Here is a 19,494-nt window from a genome sequence, read left to right as displayed (position 1 = left end):
AACATTTAGAAGCTTATGTCACACATCACCCACTCTTCTAACCACTTGAAGACAAAGCCCTTTCTGACACTTTTTGTTTACATGAAAAAATTATTTTTTTTGCAAGAAAATTACTTTGAACCCCCAAACATTATATATTTTTTTAAAGCAAATGCCCTACAGATTAAAATGGTGGGTGTTTCATTTTTTTTTTTCACACAGTATTTGCGCAGCGATTTTTCAAACGCATTTTTTGGGGAAAAAACACACTTTTTAACATTTTAATGCACTAAAACACACTATATTGCCCAAATGTTTGATGAAATAAAAAAGATGATCTTAGGCCGAGTACATGGATACCAAACATGACATGCTTTAAAATTGCGCACAAACGTGCAGTGGCGACAAACTAAATACATTTTTAAAAGTCTTTAAAAGCCTTTACAGGTTACCACTTTAGATTTACAGAGGAGGTCTACTGCTAAAATTACTGCCCTCGATCTGACCTTCGCGGTGATACCTCACATGCATGGTGCAATTGCTGTTTACATTTGACGCCAGACCGACGCTTGCGTTCGCCTTTGTGCGAGAGCAGGGGGGGACAGGGGTGCTTTTTTTTTTTTTTTTTTTTTTTCCTTATTATTTTTTTGCTTTTTTATCTTATTTTTAAACTGTTCCTTTCATTTTTTTTTTTTTTTAATCATTTTTATTGTTATCTCAGGGAATGTAAATATCCCCTATGATAGCAATAGGTAGTGACAGGTACTCTTTTTTGAAAAAATTGGGGTCTATTAGACCCTAGATCTCTCCTCTGCCCTCAAAGCATCTGACCACACCAAGATCGGTGTGATAAAATGCTTTCCCAATTTCCCAATGGCGCTGTTTACATCCGGCGAAATCTAAGTCATGAAATGCTCGTAGCTTCCGGATTCTTAGGCCATAGAGATGTTTGGAGCCATTCTGGTCTCTGATCAGCTCTATGGTCAGCTGGCTGAATCACCGGCTGCATTCTCAGGTTCCCTGTTGGTACAGGAGAGCCAGAGAAAAACATGGAAGACGGTGGGGGGGGGGGGTCATTCCCTCCCACTGCTTGTAAAAGCAGTCTAGAGGCTAATTAGCTGCTAGGATTGCTTTTACATGAAAGCCGACCGCTGGCTGAAAAGAATGATACCAAGATGATACCTAAACCTGCAGGCATCATTCTGGTATAACCACTCAAAGTCCAGCAACATACCAGTACGTTGCTGGTCCTTGTTGGGCATATATTGTAAACTTTTTTTTCATGCAGCCTGTGGGCTGAACGAAAAAAAGATATTGATCGGTGGGTATGCCCACCATTAGAATACCTCCCTTCATCCACCCACTTCTAATGATGGGCATACATGCACCATTTATATATGCCGAAGCATGGGGGCATCCTCCCGCAAAAGGCAGGAGCAAATTGCTCCTCCACCCACTGCCCCCACGCTTCGGCATATATGCTGAAGTATGTAACTGTGGTGGTGAAATCACCTCCGACAGCGCTGGAGTCACGGCTTTATGTATCGTGGGAGCAAACGCTGTTGCTGTCAAGATAAATAAATCCGCGCTGCAACTGAATGGCGTATCTGCTAAGCAAATGATGGTTAACAAAAAACAAAGTAACATTACAGTATAACAGTAATACTTACCATACCTGCAAAGCAAATACAAAAAAAAAAAACATAGTAAAAAATAAAACATTTAACGCAACCTGTGCCTACCTAAAATATATATATGCCGAAGCATGGGGGCATCCTCCCACAAAAGGCAGGAGCAAATCGCTCCTCCACCCACTGCTGCCCCCACGCTTCGGCATATATGCTGAAGTATGTAACTGTGGTGGTGAAATCACCTCCGACAGCGCTGGAGTCACGGCTTTATGTATCGTGGGAGCAAACGCTGTTGCTGTCAAGATAAATAAATCCGCGCTGCAACTGAATGGCGTACCTGCTAAGCAAATGATGGTTAACAAAAAACAAAGTAACATTACAGTATAACAGTAATACTTACCATACCTGCAAAGCAAATACAAAAAAAAAAAAAACATAGTAAAAAATAAAACATTTAACGCAACCTGTGCCTACCTAAAATATATATATGCCGAAGCATGGGGGCATCCTCCCACAAAAGGCAGGAGCAAATCGCTCCTCCACCCACTGCTGCCCCCACGCTTCGGCATATATGCTGAAGTATGTAACTGTGGTGGTGAAATCACCTCCGACAGCGCTGGAGTCACGGCTTTATGTATCGTGGGAGCAAACGCTGTTGCTGTCAAGATAAATAAATCCGCGCTGCAGCTGAATGGCGTACCTGAAAACAAAAAAATGGTTAAAACACATTAAACTATAAAAAAATTACATACCTGAAAAGCAAACATGATAAAACATAACAATAAAACATTGCAGAATAGAATACAGTAAAAAAGAGAAGAACAATAGAGAGAAAATAGAGAGAGAGAGAACAATAAAAACGACAACTATTTTTGGTTTTTTTATTTTATATTTTTTTTGTGTATTTTTTTTTTTTTACTTTTTTTTTTTTTTTTTACATTTTTTTTTTTTTATAACTGTAACTTTTAAAACTGTAACGGTTCCAGGTTTGGGTCTCTCAAAATGCGATGGCATCTTGGGAGACCCTGTGAAAGTGTGTCCTAGTCTGTGCAGTGCTGTACCCTACGCTAAAACTCAACTAGTGTATGGTAGCGTTCAAAACATTCACCAATGCAAAGACCAGGATTGCCAGGACAGGAGGGACAATAATACCGGGTGTCACGCCTAAATCCGCGCTTGCTGCAGACACGACATTTTCTTTGGGGGGCTCGTTGGGTAGGGGTACTCTCGAGGACATAAGGAAAATGCCTCTCATGCAGCCGGCCTACTGCATTTGGTTGGGGAAGGTGAGGTGGAGCACCGTCTGGAAACAGAAGGGCTCTGACGATCTCTTCCTGGAATTTAAGGAAGGATCCAGTCCGTCCTGAAGCTCTGTATAGCACATGAGCGTTCAGCAAAGCCAATTGAAATAAGTATACAGACACTTTTTTGTACCAGCGTCTGGCCTTACGGGCAATTAGGTACGGCGCCAACAACTGGTCGTTGAGGTCCACCCCTCCCATATTTTGGTTATATTCGTGGACACAGAGGGGTTTCTCCACAACACCAGTCGCCGTAGTAATTTGGGTCGTCGTGTCTGCATGAAGGGAGGTAAGAACGAAAACATTCTTATTGTCCCTCCACTTCATAGCGAGCAAATTATTACACTGCAAGCAGGCTCTCTCCCCCAGCCTAAGACGGGAATCTACAAGCCGCTGAGGAAAGCCCCGGCGATTAGGTCGCACGGTGCCACATGCTCCAATTTGATGATCAAAAAGGTGACTAAAAAGTGGCACGCTCGTGTAATAATTGTCCACGTACAAGTGGTACCCCTTTCCGAATAAGGGTGACACCAAGTCCCACACTATCTTGCCAGCGCTTCCTATGTAGTCAGGGCAGTTGATCGGCTCTACGTGACTATCTTTGCCCTCGTAAACCATAAATCTACATGTATAGCCTGTGGCCCTGTCACAGAGCTTATACATCTTGACCCCGTATCTGGCACGCTTGCTGGGAAGGTACTGTTTGAATGACAAGCGGCCAGAAAATTTAATCAGGGACTCATCAACGCAGACAACTTGATGGGGGGTAAACAAGTCTGCAAAACGTTGGTTGAAGTGGTTTACGAGGGGCCGAATTTTGTAGAGCCGATCGTATCCAGGGTCTCCACGAGGACGACAGAGTTCATTGTCGTTGAAGTGCATGAACCGCAAAATCTGCTCGTATCGTGCCCTGGCCATGGAGGCAGAGAACACGGGCATATGGTGAATTGGGTCAGTGGACCAATATGACCGCAACTCACTCTTTTTGGTTATGCCCATGTTGAGGGAAAGGCCCAGAAAGACCTTAAATTCGGAGACCGTAATTGGATCTGTTTCCACCTGAATTCCGGGTTGGCCAGTGAATGGGGGCAATACGGGTGCTGCAGAAGTGGTGGGTACCCAATTCGGATTGGCCAATGCAGCAGGAAGGGCACTATGGGCACGACGGGCCTGTCTTTGTCTTCTTGGTGGCAGCGGGACATTACTTGTGCTTGCCACCTCACCAGCTTGAACTGCACTTATGGGACTCGCCACGTCACCACGTGATACTGCAGTGCTGGATGTACGACCAGGGTGTACTAGGCCGCTGGTGCTTGCCAGTTCACCAGAAGGAGTAGCGGCACTAGTACTGCTCTGCTCCATACGAGGGACCTGCGGTTCTTGCACTTCAAGGACAGAAGAAGAAGTTCGGGGTCTGGTACGCCTGACCCTAGCAGGGACCACAACTCCGTCGTCAGAGCTATCTGTCATGGAGCCGCTGTCCTCTACAGGATCGTATTCTGAGCCTGAACTTGACAGATGAGTGACTTCCTCTTCACTATCTGTCATACTCAGAAACGTGTAGGCCTCTTCACTAGTGTACCTTCGATTTGCCATTTTGGCCTCTAAATTTAGGGGTACACTAGTGAGACTCACAGGCAAAAAAGCTCCTGACTGTCAGCGATTGATTCAAAAAGCTACCAAAAAACTGTTAGCGATCGCAGGGATCAGACCTGACTCTGCGACCGCTGCAGTTATGTGTGCTTAGTGTTTTGTGACAGTTATCGATTGATACTGCACTTGGGTGGGGTGGGCTGGGCTGGGCTGGGCCGAGGAGCAAAACGCAGGTGCTAGCAGGTATCTGGGCTGATCCCGCTAACACTGCGTTTTTTTGGGGGACCCTAAACTGCTGGGGAGTATAGATCTGATCGGATCAGATATCGATCCGCTCAGATACTATAGCACTAAGGGAGGTGTATGCTGCGTGCGTGGGTGTTAGCGGTACTGGCGCTAACCTGACGCTGCCTGGGGCGACGCAGACCTAAGCTGACCCTAAAAACTTAAGTTATATCACCGCCGGGCAATTAGGGGGTTAAACCTTTATAAGGTAATAAACGGCGGGTGCCCTAAAACTATAATAAACTGTAATAAACTATAATAAACTACAAAAAACAAACCAACTAACCAGCGTCACCCGTAACAATTATATGGTGATCACTGGTGAAAGGGTTAACTAGGGGGCAATCAAGGGGTTAAAACCTTTAGAAGGTAGTATATGGGGGTCCCTGTCGCTATAAAACACTGACAGCGAACCTATATACTTACCTCCCTAACTAGCGTCACCTGTGTCACTAATACAGCGATCAGAAAAACGATCGCTTAGTGACACTGGCGACGGGGGGGGGTCACGGGGTTAAAACTTTATTAGGGGGGGTTAGGGGGGTACCCTGGACCTAAGGGGGGTACCCTAGACCTAAAGGGGGCTAACCTAACTGCCCTAACACTTATAACTGACACAAACTGACACCAATGCAATAATCAGAAAAAAAAAAAAAACCTGCTATTGGTGTCAGTATGTGTGGGGGTACAGGGGGGTGATCGGGGGGTGACTGGGGGGTGACAGGGGGGTGACAAGTGTGCCTGCGTGTTCTACTGAATGTGTAGTGTTGGTGCACTTACTTGGATGTCTTCTCTCCTCGGCGCCGGACGAAAAGACCGACTAGAGGAGAGATGACATCACTTCCTCGGCTTCTGTTTACATTCACAGAAGCCGAGGAAGCACATCATTGGCCAGGAGCGATCGCGAGGGGGGAGCCACGAATGAGTGGCCTCCCCCTCACCTCCGATCGACCCTGACCTCGATCCGACCGCCGCTGGCACCGGGGGGGGGTCCGATCGGACCCCCCACCCGCGGGCAGGCAAGGACGTACCTGTAAGTCCTTTTGCCTGCCCGTGCCATTCTGCCGACGTATATAGTCGTGCGGCGGTCGGCAAGTGGTTAAGCAATATACTTTTCAAATTTCAAGGTAAATTTTAATATATGAAGCTCACAAGGTCACCACGTGGAGCAGATTGAAATAGGATAGAAATCGAGTTCATGTTCTGGGCAAGTAATCAGCAGTGGAAAATCAGAGGTTTGAGCTTTATTTAGATATCCAGCCCTGTAACAGAAAGAGACTCTGTGCCTAGACAATGCAGACAGCTATTTAAAATAGCCACACCCAGAGAAAGATATATAATGTGTTTGTAAAATGTATTCCTAAAATGCCAGACTTCCTGGAAACATGATAGTATACTATATTAGTGAAATATAGTATGCCTTCTTTTGTTAAGAACAAATAGTCTTTCTGCACAAAAAAAAGAAAGAAAGAAACTGCAGTAAAATATATAGCATTTATGTATATTTTCACAATATGATTAGCAAAAGAGTGGAAAATAAATATCTAAAAATTGGCACTGGTATAGATCAAATTTCCATACAGCATTTTTTTAATTATAGCAGTTTCTAAAATTTGGTAAATGTAATCTTGTAATTTTTGAAAATATATAATCGATGTATTCTTTCTGAAATCCAGATTCCAGTTCAGTTTCCATCCTGACCAAGTTTTCCTGCAGGCCTTATTGTCTATTCTGTTGAGCTATTTAAAAAATGTTGAATATCCACAATGGCTTTCAGTAGTGTATTGTCAACTTTTGTATGAAGCAATCTTAGCTCAATGAGAAGGTCCCAGAGCTTATGGTTATATCTACTGTGCTGCACAGGATCCTGCTTGAATGTGTGTGACTGATAATGGAACAAATTCTATCTCTCTCATTAGGTTAAAGCTGCAGCACTGACTGTCCAACCTCCCAGGACCTCTATTAGCCAAGGCATAAAGGTAAGTGCAGCCTTCAGTAAGTGAACATGTAGCATTTTATCCCCCACAATGATCAAGATCTTGAAGGTTGTCTTTTTCATTTTGATCTATTATGTTTTTTTATTTTATTGGAATAACACATTTATTAATTTGTTAATTAAATGTAATTGAATAACATCTGATTTTATGTAAAGCTGAAATAACTTCTACAAGCATTCAAATTTACATAATTAAAATATTTAAATGAAAATGTGTACAAATTACCATACAAACATTTTTGCAACAAAATATTTATACCTAACATATGCCTAATTTTCTTGTCTTTTATGAGAGAAGGAAAAAAAATTAAAAAGTATTTTTAAATAATAAACACATTTATTTATTTTTAACCTCCTGTTGTCCAACTATTTTACATTCCTGCATAACTTAAATTAACATAACAATGAATTTTCTAGTTTTTATTTAAACCTATTACAGGATACAAATTGAACGCCTATCATGCAACAATTAACTAGTTAAAAAAACAGAGGATATATGAGTAATATAAAACATACAAATTCATAAAACTACTATAATGCATTTGTACAATACGTTTAGCATATCATTATCAACAACAGTACATTCTTTTTTTGACTAGGGTCCTATATAAATGAACTTAAAAAATAAAAGATAAAAAAATAAATAAATATCTCTAAAAAAAAGAATGCTCTCATATATATATATATATATATATATATATATATATATATATATATATATATATATATATATATATAAATATATATATATAATTTTTTTTTTTTTTTTTTTTTTTTTTATATAGAGATTCTATAGATTTTTACAATATTATTTATGAAAACACATGGAATTGAAGGCTTAGGTTTCTTTGTCATGCTCTTTCACTTTATGGAAATGTAGCCAAGGTTAAAGTAGGACTAATATCAATTTTCCTGCCAGTGATTTGATAGTAAGTTTAGTTTTCCTACTAAAGAGGTAAAATGTTTAATTAAATCATTTTAAACGTGAACCTAATTATTTTTGACAGAACTTAATTAATGTTTCATCACTACACTGTGTAATTAAGGTCCTTTCAGCAAGACTTTTGGTGGAGTGAAAATATATGACCTTTATCTTTTACATCATACCTACACCGACATGGATATCTATCATTGTCAACAAATATTATCATTTGATTAACTAGGACAGCCTACTAAATTAATGGAAGAAATTAGACTTGTTTGTTAGTTTTTCTTTTTTACCTAATAAGTTCCAGTCTTTAATTAGGCTATACAGGAATGCGTACCAACGCTACCGTTTGGCTTTTAATTTGCTAAAAAGGTTTCTTTGTATATTAATATTGGTGACAGAGTTAGATAACAACTTCTTTCTATTAATCAAGTTGAAGTTGATGCCATATTTCTTTACTGGAGTTGAACAGAGAAAAAAAGTTTGATGTTTGTCTTTAAATTTTAAAACTGAAAGTATATTCTAACTTTCCAGTATATGAATTAATAAATCAATAAATAAAATGCAAAACTGAAATGAATTGAGCCACATTGGGCTTAGTCACAGTTTGTATATTTTTTTCTATTAAAAATGCTAAAAATTACATTTTTCCTTGACAAATTTCTACCATATTGCTCGAACAAATCTTGCTCCTAATGTCAGTTTTTATGATTTTTTTTCTTTTCTTTAAAAAAACAAAAAAAAACCAAAACAAAGGTATACAACATGTTTGAACATACTGTTACACAATCAAAAATCTATTTTACTGATCATGGGATTGTAAAGTTTTATGTGTAGGGCTGCCCACATATGGGTAGAACTGATGACTACAAGATCTGCTTGTCCTCAAAGCAGGCAATGTATAATATTACCTACAAAGAACCTCCTCAAATATCCTTTGTCCAAATAACATGTGATGCTAGAAATGGTCATATCTTGTATATTTGTTGATCTCTTCTTGACCTCTTCTTATTCTCATTACACTAAAAATTCCCCTGCCTTGTTTAATCCCCATCTTATTACCAAGATTTGTCATATCTGACAGTTATTCCTTGTAACATATATTACTCTCTTTACAAAGTAACAGAAAAAAACACAATATTCTAGTAATCAAAAGCTTATAAAACAATAAACTAAATTAAAGTTGAATAAAACGAAACTATGTTTTCCTGGAAAACTATGAGCAAAGGAGACTCTGTTTTCAGCCCTACCAACCTAAGAGAGATAAATTATTTTAAAAAGTTTTACCTTCAAGATTAAGATGCCCATTATCTGTGGTAACATTTGGAACTACAATTTAATATCAACAGCTATCCATAGATAATTGGACGCAAAGAAAACCTTTCTAAAACTTTTAGGTGAGATTTAAAGGGTCCTGAGCATGAACTGAGTCAAAAAAATGTCTCTTTACATAGGCACACTAGTTAGAGGGTGTTCTACTTTCTTCTTAAAACTGGAATCCCTTCTTTAAGAGATTATGATAAAACAAATCTTTTTTAATGTGAAAGTATACATTTTGATATTTATTATTGTTAAATAGCAAGGATTTTATTTAACTAAAGATGGACATAGGTTTTTCTATCAACATATTAAATTTAATTTAATGTGAGTTATATGGTCATGACTTGTGTGTTCCTTTCGGGATAAGGTTAAAGAGATTACATCGTGTTCATGTCAACAGCATCTGCTGGTAAATGATTTGCATGCTGATTTAATGTGAAATGTTGTGCCTAGTCTGTTGGAAAGACTGCTGTTTTTGGCAAGTGCTAGAGAAATGTTATTAATTTGCATCACTATGGGAAATGTAGCTAGTAAGCTTTTTTTCTGATACATGGGCATCAGTTGTCAATACTGCATTCTAGGAGAAGAGTCCTTAAAGTGGTTCATGAAGGATAAACTGCAGTAATCAAACTTCAAAGAGCCTTTTACTCCCAGACAGGCAGATGCCTGTGAAAGGGTAGGTATATTATGTTGTAAACATGTCTATATAAAAATAACATTTCTGTTAGGTTTACACTAATTTTAACATGGTTATGATTGCTCTAAAAACACTACTAGGCCATTGCCCAAAACAGCAAGTCTGGAGGAAGCAGAAGGAGGGATCAACAGGAATAATGTTTAAGGAGGGTGTAATTTCTGGACATTTCTTCTAAAAAAAACTAGATGCCTGACTGTCATAGTGAGCCATTGGCTTCAACATGTTCTGAGTCAATGACCTGTGCATGTAGAGAGATAAGTAATTCTGATCCTTTTCTGACACCTATTTACAGCATGTATATTCTGGGTCTGGCTCAAAAGGTTTTCAAATTGGTCACAGTAAAAATAAAATTCAATATTATTAGAAGGGGGTGAGCAACAGCAGCTCTTTACTTTCTCATGAAAGAGTCACTTTAAAACCATAGAAAAACTAAAGCAGAGAGGAAATTAAGCATCAACCAAGATGAGTCACAAGACTCTCTGTAGGTCATCCAACAAACAGGTATGCCTCTTTTTCAGGTAATTCAATTAAAGAAAAGGGGAGTTCTTACTGGAAAAAGCAACATTAAAAACTATCTTACAGGCATTTCAAGTGTTTCTTTTTTTTTTAGGTAATTTGCTTTTGAAAAAGTAAAGAAAAATAAAATGGCCATATAGGCATTTTACATGTTGTTTCTTTTTTAGGGTCATTCACCTTAATGGCCATATACCAGGTGATTTTTGTATCGTATTTTGCAATCTTAGCAATTTTACTATAATAAAGTGAAAAAAAATTAGTAAATTTGTTGCCAAGAATGTTCACCATCACTAGTTCCTCTACACAATGTAGAGTTCTAAATGCTACAGACTGTACCTAGGTGTTGATCACAGAAGTTTCCAGTGGCAGCAGAGAAACTAATTGGACTTGGCTATTTACCTTAAAGTGGTTGTAAAGTCAAATATTTTTCATCAAAATAACTAAGAGGTTTATACTTACCTGCTGTATGCAATAGTATTGCACAGAGTGGTTGCTTACCTCCTCTTCTGAGGTATCCAGCCTGCGCTCTCCATTCCTCCTCTTCTGTGTGTGCCCCAAATAAAGCTGTGTGCTATGGGGGAACACATGCAGTCATTGTTTTATGTTCTTACTGTGGTTCTAAGACTTTCCTAGCCTATACAGAGTGTAAAAAAAAAGTTTTGACCAGTTAGTTAGTACATACATGCATACATACTAGGGATGAGGTCCAGATTCACTGCCACCATGTGCTCTGGGTAAATCCTATGTGTCAGGATTCACAATCCCAGTGAATTAATGCTGTAATTCGACAGACCCAATTCTTTGTAATAATACACTGTCTGACCTTTGAACTTAGGTCAGCTAGCTTAAAAGGGCCAATAATGGGGGCTTTGTTATTCTATTATTATTAATAATATTATATTAAAATTAATATAATCAATATATTATTAATATTATAATACAGGATTTATAATATACAGGATTATAATATAAAATAGATTATATGCCTGCCCCCTCACTATAAAAAGACCATTTGTCAATGTGTGTTAAGCCTGGTATACACCACTAGCTGGGTTAAACTAAAAAAAAAAACAGCTCAGGTAGGAGCTGCTGTACTAACAATCCAATGTTAGTACAGTGATCTCCCCTGCTGTTCTATTGTGTTCTGACAGTGGGATTCCCCCCCCCCTCGCACCCCGCCAGAACAATCCATTCAGCGCTCTCAGCCATTGGTGAGAGTGCTGATTGGGAACCGGGTGGCCAGCTTCTGTCGGACTGGCTGCCATACACACAGGCTGCTGGTTTCTTTTGAACCGGTCGATGCTGGCCGACATTCGGTACATGTGTACTAGGCTTTAGAGTATTTTAGGGAGATTATCAGTTTGTGCAGGGAGAGTTTGTTGCTATAAAGTAGTATATTGTGCTATATTGTGTTAAGAAACTGTGGACTGCAGTGTGGTGAGCTACAAGTGTACATTTCTTCCTTTCATGCTTACAATTTGAAGACCCAACAGTACTACCTTTTTGTGTGTGTATGTGCCAACTGTAGTTTCTGTATCTGTCCCTTCCCTCCCCCCCCATAGTTACATAAGGTTGAAAAAAGACTCAGGTCCATTCAGGTAAACCTATGTGTGTGTGTGTGTGTTTTATTCTCAAACAATTCCCATAGTCCTGTATATTCTGTTTCTTGAGGAAGACATCTAAGCATTTTTTTACGTTGTCGATACTCCCATCTTGTATCACTTTGTGGGGTAGGGAGTCTCATATTTTTACTGCTCTAACAGTAAAGAACCATTTCTGCAGTCTAAGCTTAAATCTCATTTCTGCTAAACTCAAATCGTGCCCATCTGTCCTCTTCAGGTACCTTAGAGCAGTGATCATTATCCCTGTCCTCGGGGCCCACTAACAGGCCAGGTTTGCAAGATAACTGAAATACATCACAGGTGATATCATTTGCTGCTCAGTGATTGCAGTATTCTAGTCTGCATCTCTCCAAGGTAATGCATAAAACCTGGACTGTTAGTGGGCCCTGAGGACAGGGTTGATGACCACTACCTTAGAGTAAACAGATCATTACTCATACTCATAGATGTCATGTTTGATACAGTATATTTGTACCATGTCATCATATCCCCTCTTAAGTGCCTCTTCTCTTGAGTGAATAATGGTAATCTATATAAACAATTCTCATAGCCGAAGTTCTTTATCCCCTTTATTAATTTTGTTGCCCTTCTCTGAACTTTTTCTAATTGAACAATGTCTTTTCTGATCTTTTAGATTAATCATTTATGAGGTGCAGTATCAAATGTTTTAGCAAAATCTAGAAAAACTACGTCCACTGGACTTCCACTTTCCAATTTCTTACTTAACCCCTCATAAAAGGATAACAGGTTGGTGTGACAAGAATGATCTTTCATAAATCCATAGTGGTCATCCTTTATAATACCCTTATTACAGACAACTTTTTTGCATAGAGTCCCTTATTCCCTCAAATACCTTACATGCTATATTGATGTTAGACTGACTGGTCTGTAGGTTCTTGTTATACATCTCAATCTTTTTTTGTATATTGGTATCACATTTACTCTACACCAGTCAGTTGGTACCATTCCACTAAGCAAGGTGTCCCTAAAAATCAGAAATAGCGGCTTGGCTGTAACCAAACCCATGGGTGTAAGCCATTTGGACACAGTAATTTGTTCACAAGTTCTTATTATCTCTTTTGTACCTGACTTTCTCCCAGTCAAAGAGGTACCTTCGCTGAAACATCATTAGTATTACAGTTATGACTAATAAACCTATTTTTCACATTTGTAGAAACTGAAGAAAAAATAATAACTTCATAAAACTTCTCTGTGTATGGGACCTATCTGTTCTTTCATAACCTTTTCACTATTAATATAGTGAAAAAAATGGATTTGTTTTACTTGCTGTAGGATTGTGTTTCTTGCATTCTACCTTATCCGCCCTGAATGCTCCCTTGCATCTCTTGATGTATTCCTTAAATCTGGAATTTTGATGGTTTCTCTTCTACTTTGTCCTTTTTATAGGCCTGTTTTTTGTCATTTATTTGTTTTGTTTTTTACATTCAAATTTACCCACACAGGTTGTAATTTTGTTCTTTTATGTGTGAAATACAATGACTGCATTTGTTTAACCGCTTAAGGACTGCCCCGTGTACATTTACTGTGGCAGGACAGCCCTTAACGACAAAATCACGTACCTGTACATTCCTTCTTCCAGGTCTGGGGTGCATGCGCACACCACTGGAGACCCACTCCCGCTGTAATTGGACACATCGGGACCCAATGTCCACTGGTAACCCATCGATTGTTCGTAGAGAGGCAGAGATATTAAGAAAGACAGAGATCTTGTGTTTCTGCTAAGTAGGAACGCGGATCTCTGTCTTCTTACTGTTAAAGCATCCCCCACACCCTTAGAAAGCACTCCCAAGGAACACATTTAACCCTTTGATCGCTCCTGATGTTAACCCCTTCCCTGCCAGTGTCATTAGTACAGTGACAGTGCATTTTTTTAGCACTGATCACTGTATTGGTGTCACTGGTCCCAAAAAAGTGTCACTTAGTGTCCAATGTGTCCGCCCCAATGTCGCAGTCCTGCTAAAAATTGCTGATCGCCGCCATTACTAGTAATAAATAAATAAATAAATAAAAATTCCATAAATCTATCCCATAGTTTGTAGACGCTATAGCTTTTGCGCAAACCAATTCATATACACTTATTGGTATTTTTTTTACCAAAAACATGTAGCAGAATACATAATGGCCTAAATTGATGAAGAAATTAGATTTTACATTTTTTATTGGGTATGTTTTATAGCAGATAGTAAACAATATTGGTTTTCTTTTTCAAAATTGTCAGTCTTTTTTTGTTTAAAGCGCAAAAAATAAAAGCCAGAGAGTTGATCAAATTCCACCAAAAGAAAACTCGATTTGTAGGGAAAAAAGGTTATCAATTTTATTTGGGTACATTGTTGCAGGGCCACACAATTTTCAGTTAAAACAATGCAGTGCGGTATCACAAAAAATGGGCTGGTCAGGAAGGGGGTAAAACCGTCCGGAGCTGAAGTGGTTAATACATCATTAAAACACGCCCACTTTTTTGGGAATATTTGGTCCCATTGTGAATCATATAGTAAGGATCACAGTTTATTAAAGTTACCTTTTTTGAAGTTATTTTTATATAAACATGCCTCTTTGTGCTGTAACTCATGGCAAATGTGAATACACCATGATCACTATTATCCAAGTTGTCTCTAACTTGCACATCTATAATAAGCTGTGCAGTGTTTTAAATTAATAGACCCAACAGAGCATTTTTGTTCATTGAGGCTTCCAGCATCTGTACACTGAAATTGTCCTATAATAAGTTTAAAAAAATGACAAGCATATTTTAAAGTTCCATTTAAATAAATCTATATTGGTGCTGTATTGGTGCAATGTTGTCCATGCTTTCCAGCCATTTCAATCTTTGAAAGGATCTGAGACTCTTCCTCATCCTTTATGTTAGGGGGCCTAAATAGTAATTTACTATTTGTTGCACTCTTATGGAGCACCAGTTTTTATGACTCTGCATCGTCAGTTTTTTATTTTATTTTTATTTTTATTTATATAGGATTTGTACTGCGCCGAATGCCGAAAGTCTAGGCGCACAAAGACCCTAAAATCAAGTGATATTTCCAAAAGAACGTTAAAAAAGGAGTCTAGGGTGCCCAATATGAAAGAGGTAGAGTAAAAACAGAGAAGAAGCTGGGGGGGAGGGACTAACCCTCCAGATAGGGGAGAAAATCCATGTTTTTGTACGATTTCTATTCTTCATCAGATTATCCGTAGGCCTGGGTAAAGAGGAAGGTTTTTAAACCCTTCCTGAAACTCTGGAGGGAGGGTAAGGACTTTAGAGATGCTGGAAGGGAGTTCCACAGCTCATTGCCCTTTGTAACCAGGCGTCTGTTACCAGTAAATTTTAGTCTGCTGATTGTCGGTTCTGTGAGAAGTAAGTTGGCCGGTCGGAGTGGTCTTGACGGTACATGGTGAGGGGCCCATTTAGACAAATAAATTGGGCCCAGTTTCCAGTGTACCCTATACATATAGCACATTGCCTTGAATAGTACTCGCTTGGTAATAGGAAGCCAGTGCAGTTTTTCCAGCACGGGAGAGATGTGGTCTGTTCTGGCGCATCCAGAGACCAGGTGAGCAGCTTGATTCTGAATTGCTTGCAATTTGTTTTGCCACTTCAATGGAAGTTCAAGAAAAAAGATGTTAGAGCAATCCAACCGGGAATGCCCAAGGCCCTGTACAAGAGTTGGCTGTTTTTCGTACGAAAACAGATCTTTAATTTTTTGGAGTCTCTGTATATAGAAGTTGGAGTTTTTGATACAGAGTTTTGTGTGAGGTATAAATGACAGGCAGGGATCAAAGATAATACCTAGGTTCCTGACCTGTTTTGCCGGCATTGGGATGGGGCAGAATTAAGTGGGTCAGGCCAAGAGAAAATTGGTGGTTGATTGAGGACCCACCAGCATCACCTCGGTCTTTGCTTCATTAAGGCCTAGCTTGTTATCGGCCATCCATTTTTGTATGTGAAGGAGGCCATTTCTCAGTTGTAGGTGCATATTTGGGCCATCGTCAGTGTCAGCCAGGATCTGCGTGTCATCTGTGTAAATCTGGCATGCTAATTTGTGTGTAGCGATAATGTCAGCGAGTGGGCACATATAGCAGTTGAATAGCAGGGGCGACAATGCCGAGCTCTGCGGGACTCCATAGAGAAGTGGTTCCATTGGCGAGCTGCAAGCGTTCATCCGCACTTGATGGGTCCTATCCCTGAGAAAGGAGTTGATCCAACGGAGGACAGTGCCACTATATCCAAAAAGGTATTTCATGCGGTCTCCCAGGATTTGATGGTCGATAGTGTCAAAGGCTGCGGAGAGGTCGAGCAGCACCAAGGCTGCCGACCCCACCCACATCATTTACCCTTAACAGGCGTTCGTGTATATCGAGTGCGGACAGTTTAGTGCCACGTCCCGGCCTAAATCCTGACTGGGAGTCATGGAACAGGTCGTTACCCTCAAAGAAGCTTTGCATTTGTTGAAAGATGACTTGCTCCAGGATCTTTGCCAGAAAGGGAAGATGAGATATAGGTCTGAAATTAGTGAGCAGAGAGAGGTCGAGTGTGCTCTTCTTCAACAAGGGGGAGACAATGGCATGCTTCAGTCGTGTTGGAATGGCCCCTATTTTTAAAGATAGATTCACAAACCTTGTAATTTCTGGGGCCAATGTATCTGCATTTTTTTTCATAAACCATGCGGGACAGATGTCATTCGGAGAGCTTGACGGTTTAAGCTTGGATATAATATTGGATATCTCTGCCACTGAAGTGGATGCAAATGAGCTAAAAGCTGGAGGAGCTCTTATTTGTGCCGGAGGGTCAAAGTCATCAGGCAAGATTTTGTCCTGGTTACCGATTTTTTTTTAAAAAAATTTTGTTATTGTTATCTCTCAAATTCACTTTCAAATTGCTCTTCACATACTGTACATGCATACCTCTTTGCCTCTTTTTCCAACTAGTCACGTGAGCTGTCCAACCAGGTTTTTGATATTCCCTAGATGTCAAACTGCTCCTCAAAAAATAGAAGTTCTAGTTCTTCTATTTTGTATGCCAGACTTTCTTCCATATTTGTACATACCCTTTAATAAACCCTGGTCTTCATATAGAATATATTTTTTATGATTTCTCACTGCCAAAATCTGGTTTAAGAGCTCCTCCAGCCTTTCAACCATTTTCTCCCCAACAGAGCTTCACTTTCCCCATGTGTCGAACCTGGCACCTGATAAACAGAAAACTGGTGATTGTGGTCTTTGTGATAGGTTACCCTTTCTGCCTTCTAATAATCAATAGTCTCACTTTGCCTAAACACCTGCTTTTATCTTTACTGGAACAGTTATTCCCCGGATGCTAGAGGAGGTAATCCGCAATGCTACTCCTGAACTTATATCCCCAATATCATGCAAACAGGGATATTTATTGGGATGCATCAACTCAGGACTAGCCTCTCTAAAATTTTTCCCTCTACCATCCTTTCCCTCCCATCTTCTAACTGTTATGCCCTGTACACACGACCGGTTTTGCCGTCGGAATAGACTCTGAAGGTTTCTCCGACGGAACTCCGACGGAATTCCATTCACGTGGTCTTGCCTACACACGGTCAAACCAAAGTCCGACCAAAGTTCGACCGTCAAGAACGCGGTGACGTACAACACTTACGACGGGACTAGAAAAAGGAAGTTTAATAGCCAGTAGCCAATAGCTTCCCTCTCGTACTTGCTTCAGAGCATGCGTCGTTTTTGGTCCGTCGGAACAGCATACAGACAAGCGGTTTTCCTGATAGGAATTGGTTCCGTTGAAAATATTTAGAACATGTTCTATTTCTAAAATAAAATAAATATATGTGCATGCGCTAAAGGCTATAAATACATAAACAAAGAATATAATAAATCTATACAATATTGAAAATTACAAACAGTGTCAAATGCCTGTGAAGAAAGTGACTAAAATCCACAATTGAATATATGAATAAATGGTAACATGCAACATGCAAAAAAAAAAAAAAATGTGAGAGAGAAAAGAAAAAAATCCTTTAAATAATTAACAAAAATATATAAGTGCTATTTGATAAATAAAGTGTCCGAAACCAATTCATACAAATGAATATATCTCAGTCCAAACCATTCACAAGAGTATATAAATCAAAGTGCACAATAGTGTCCAAACAAATAGCAGGCATTCCTCATGCTTGTATTTATGAAAAAGTGCTAAATATTCCTCATGCTCTTCTTAAGAGATGTGCACGTTATGGCATGCTGCAGTGCTCTCCAGTGACCCCCAATGGATAATGTGCTCACCTTAGAGCGTGTGACACAGTGGCTAAAAACAGTGTCAAAACACGCATTAGAGCCACTCCAGGGCTCATACAGGGTCTGCTGGTGATGATCTGTACCACGCTCAAATGGTGACATATATGAAAGACTGTATTGCATACTTTGGATAGGATGGTGCACTGACGCACCCAAGCATTGTGAGTACCCTCCTGGAGGGATTGTTTTTATGGCTTTTCAAATAAATTCCTGGCGGTATTATGCTATGAGTCTCCTTTCTTTCATATATGTCACCATTTGAGCGTGGTACAGATCATCACCAGCAGACCCTGTATGAGCCCTGGAGTGGCTCTAATGCGTGTTTTGACACTGTTTAGCCACTGTGTCACACGCTCTAAGGTGAGCGCATTATCCATTGGGGGTCACTGGAGAGCACTGCAGCATGCCATAACATGCACATCTCTTAGGAAAAGCATGAGGAATATTTAGCACTTTTTCATAAATACAAGCATGAGGAATGCCTGCTATTTGTTTGGACACTATTTTGCTCTTGTGAATGGTTTGGACTGAGATACATTCATTTGTATGAATTGGTTTCGGACACTTTATTTATCAAGTAGCACTTATATATTTTTGTTAATTATTTAAAGGATTTTTTTCTTTTCTCTCTCACATTTTTTTTTTTTTTTGCATGTTGCATGTTACCATTTATTCATATATTCAATTGTGGATTTTAGTCACTTTCTTCACAGGCGTTTGACACTGTTTGTAATTTTCAATATTGTATAGATTTATTATATTTTTTGTTCACGTAGCTTTATAGCCTTTAGCGCATGCACATATATTTATTTTATTTTGGCATATACACGGTATGGAACGTGGTCAGTGTGTGCAGCTGAATTAGGTTCATTTATTCACATTGGAGGCATTAACCCATTTGTGGCTCACAAGATTTTAGCACTATTTTTTGGGATGTTCTATTTCTAGGTCCATCAGAATTAAAAAAAAAAAAAGTCTGATGAGGCATACACACAATCGGAATATACGATGAAAAGCTTCCGTCGGACTTTTTCTGACATTCTGTTCGTGTGTACGCGGCATAACACAGTTAACTACTTCTGACCCTATCTCTCCACCCCTCTGTATACCGGCCCCAGTCAGCACCTGATGGGTGAGGTCCAAACTCCTCTCCCAGTTGTTAATGTTTCGCAGTTTTACCAGCTGATTCTTTAGATCTAGGATCTGAACTTCCAAATGACAAACTTGCTCACATCTTGCACAACAGTGTTTGCCCTCGATCAATTGTTCAAGTTATGAATACATAGTGCAGGATGTCCACTAAATCACAATTTGGGAAGACATGGTTATCTCTAGTTT

At 39.4% G+C, this 19,494-nt stretch overlaps 1 long non-coding RNA gene across 1 annotated transcript in view; it reads left to right on the top strand.

The window, feature by feature from the left end:
* Positions 1–6,625: 6,625 nt before the first annotated feature.
* LOC141107243 (uncharacterized) overlaps positions 6,626–19,494 on the top strand; it is a 194,324-nt gene continuing 181,455 nt past the window's right edge. The window contains exon 1 of the long non-coding RNA XR_012235835.1: positions 6,626–6,768. This is a non-coding gene — a long non-coding RNA (uncharacterized lncRNA). The remainder of the gene's footprint in view (positions 6,769–19,494) is intronic.

The sequence above is a fragment of the Aquarana catesbeiana genome, linkage group LG09 (genome assembly GCF_042186555.1).
Source record: "Aquarana catesbeiana isolate 2022-GZ linkage group LG09, ASM4218655v1, whole genome shotgun sequence".
Lineage (NCBI taxonomy): Eukaryota > Metazoa > Chordata > Amphibia > Anura > Ranidae > Aquarana > Aquarana catesbeiana.
This window is presented reverse-complemented; position numbering and strand designations above follow the sequence as displayed.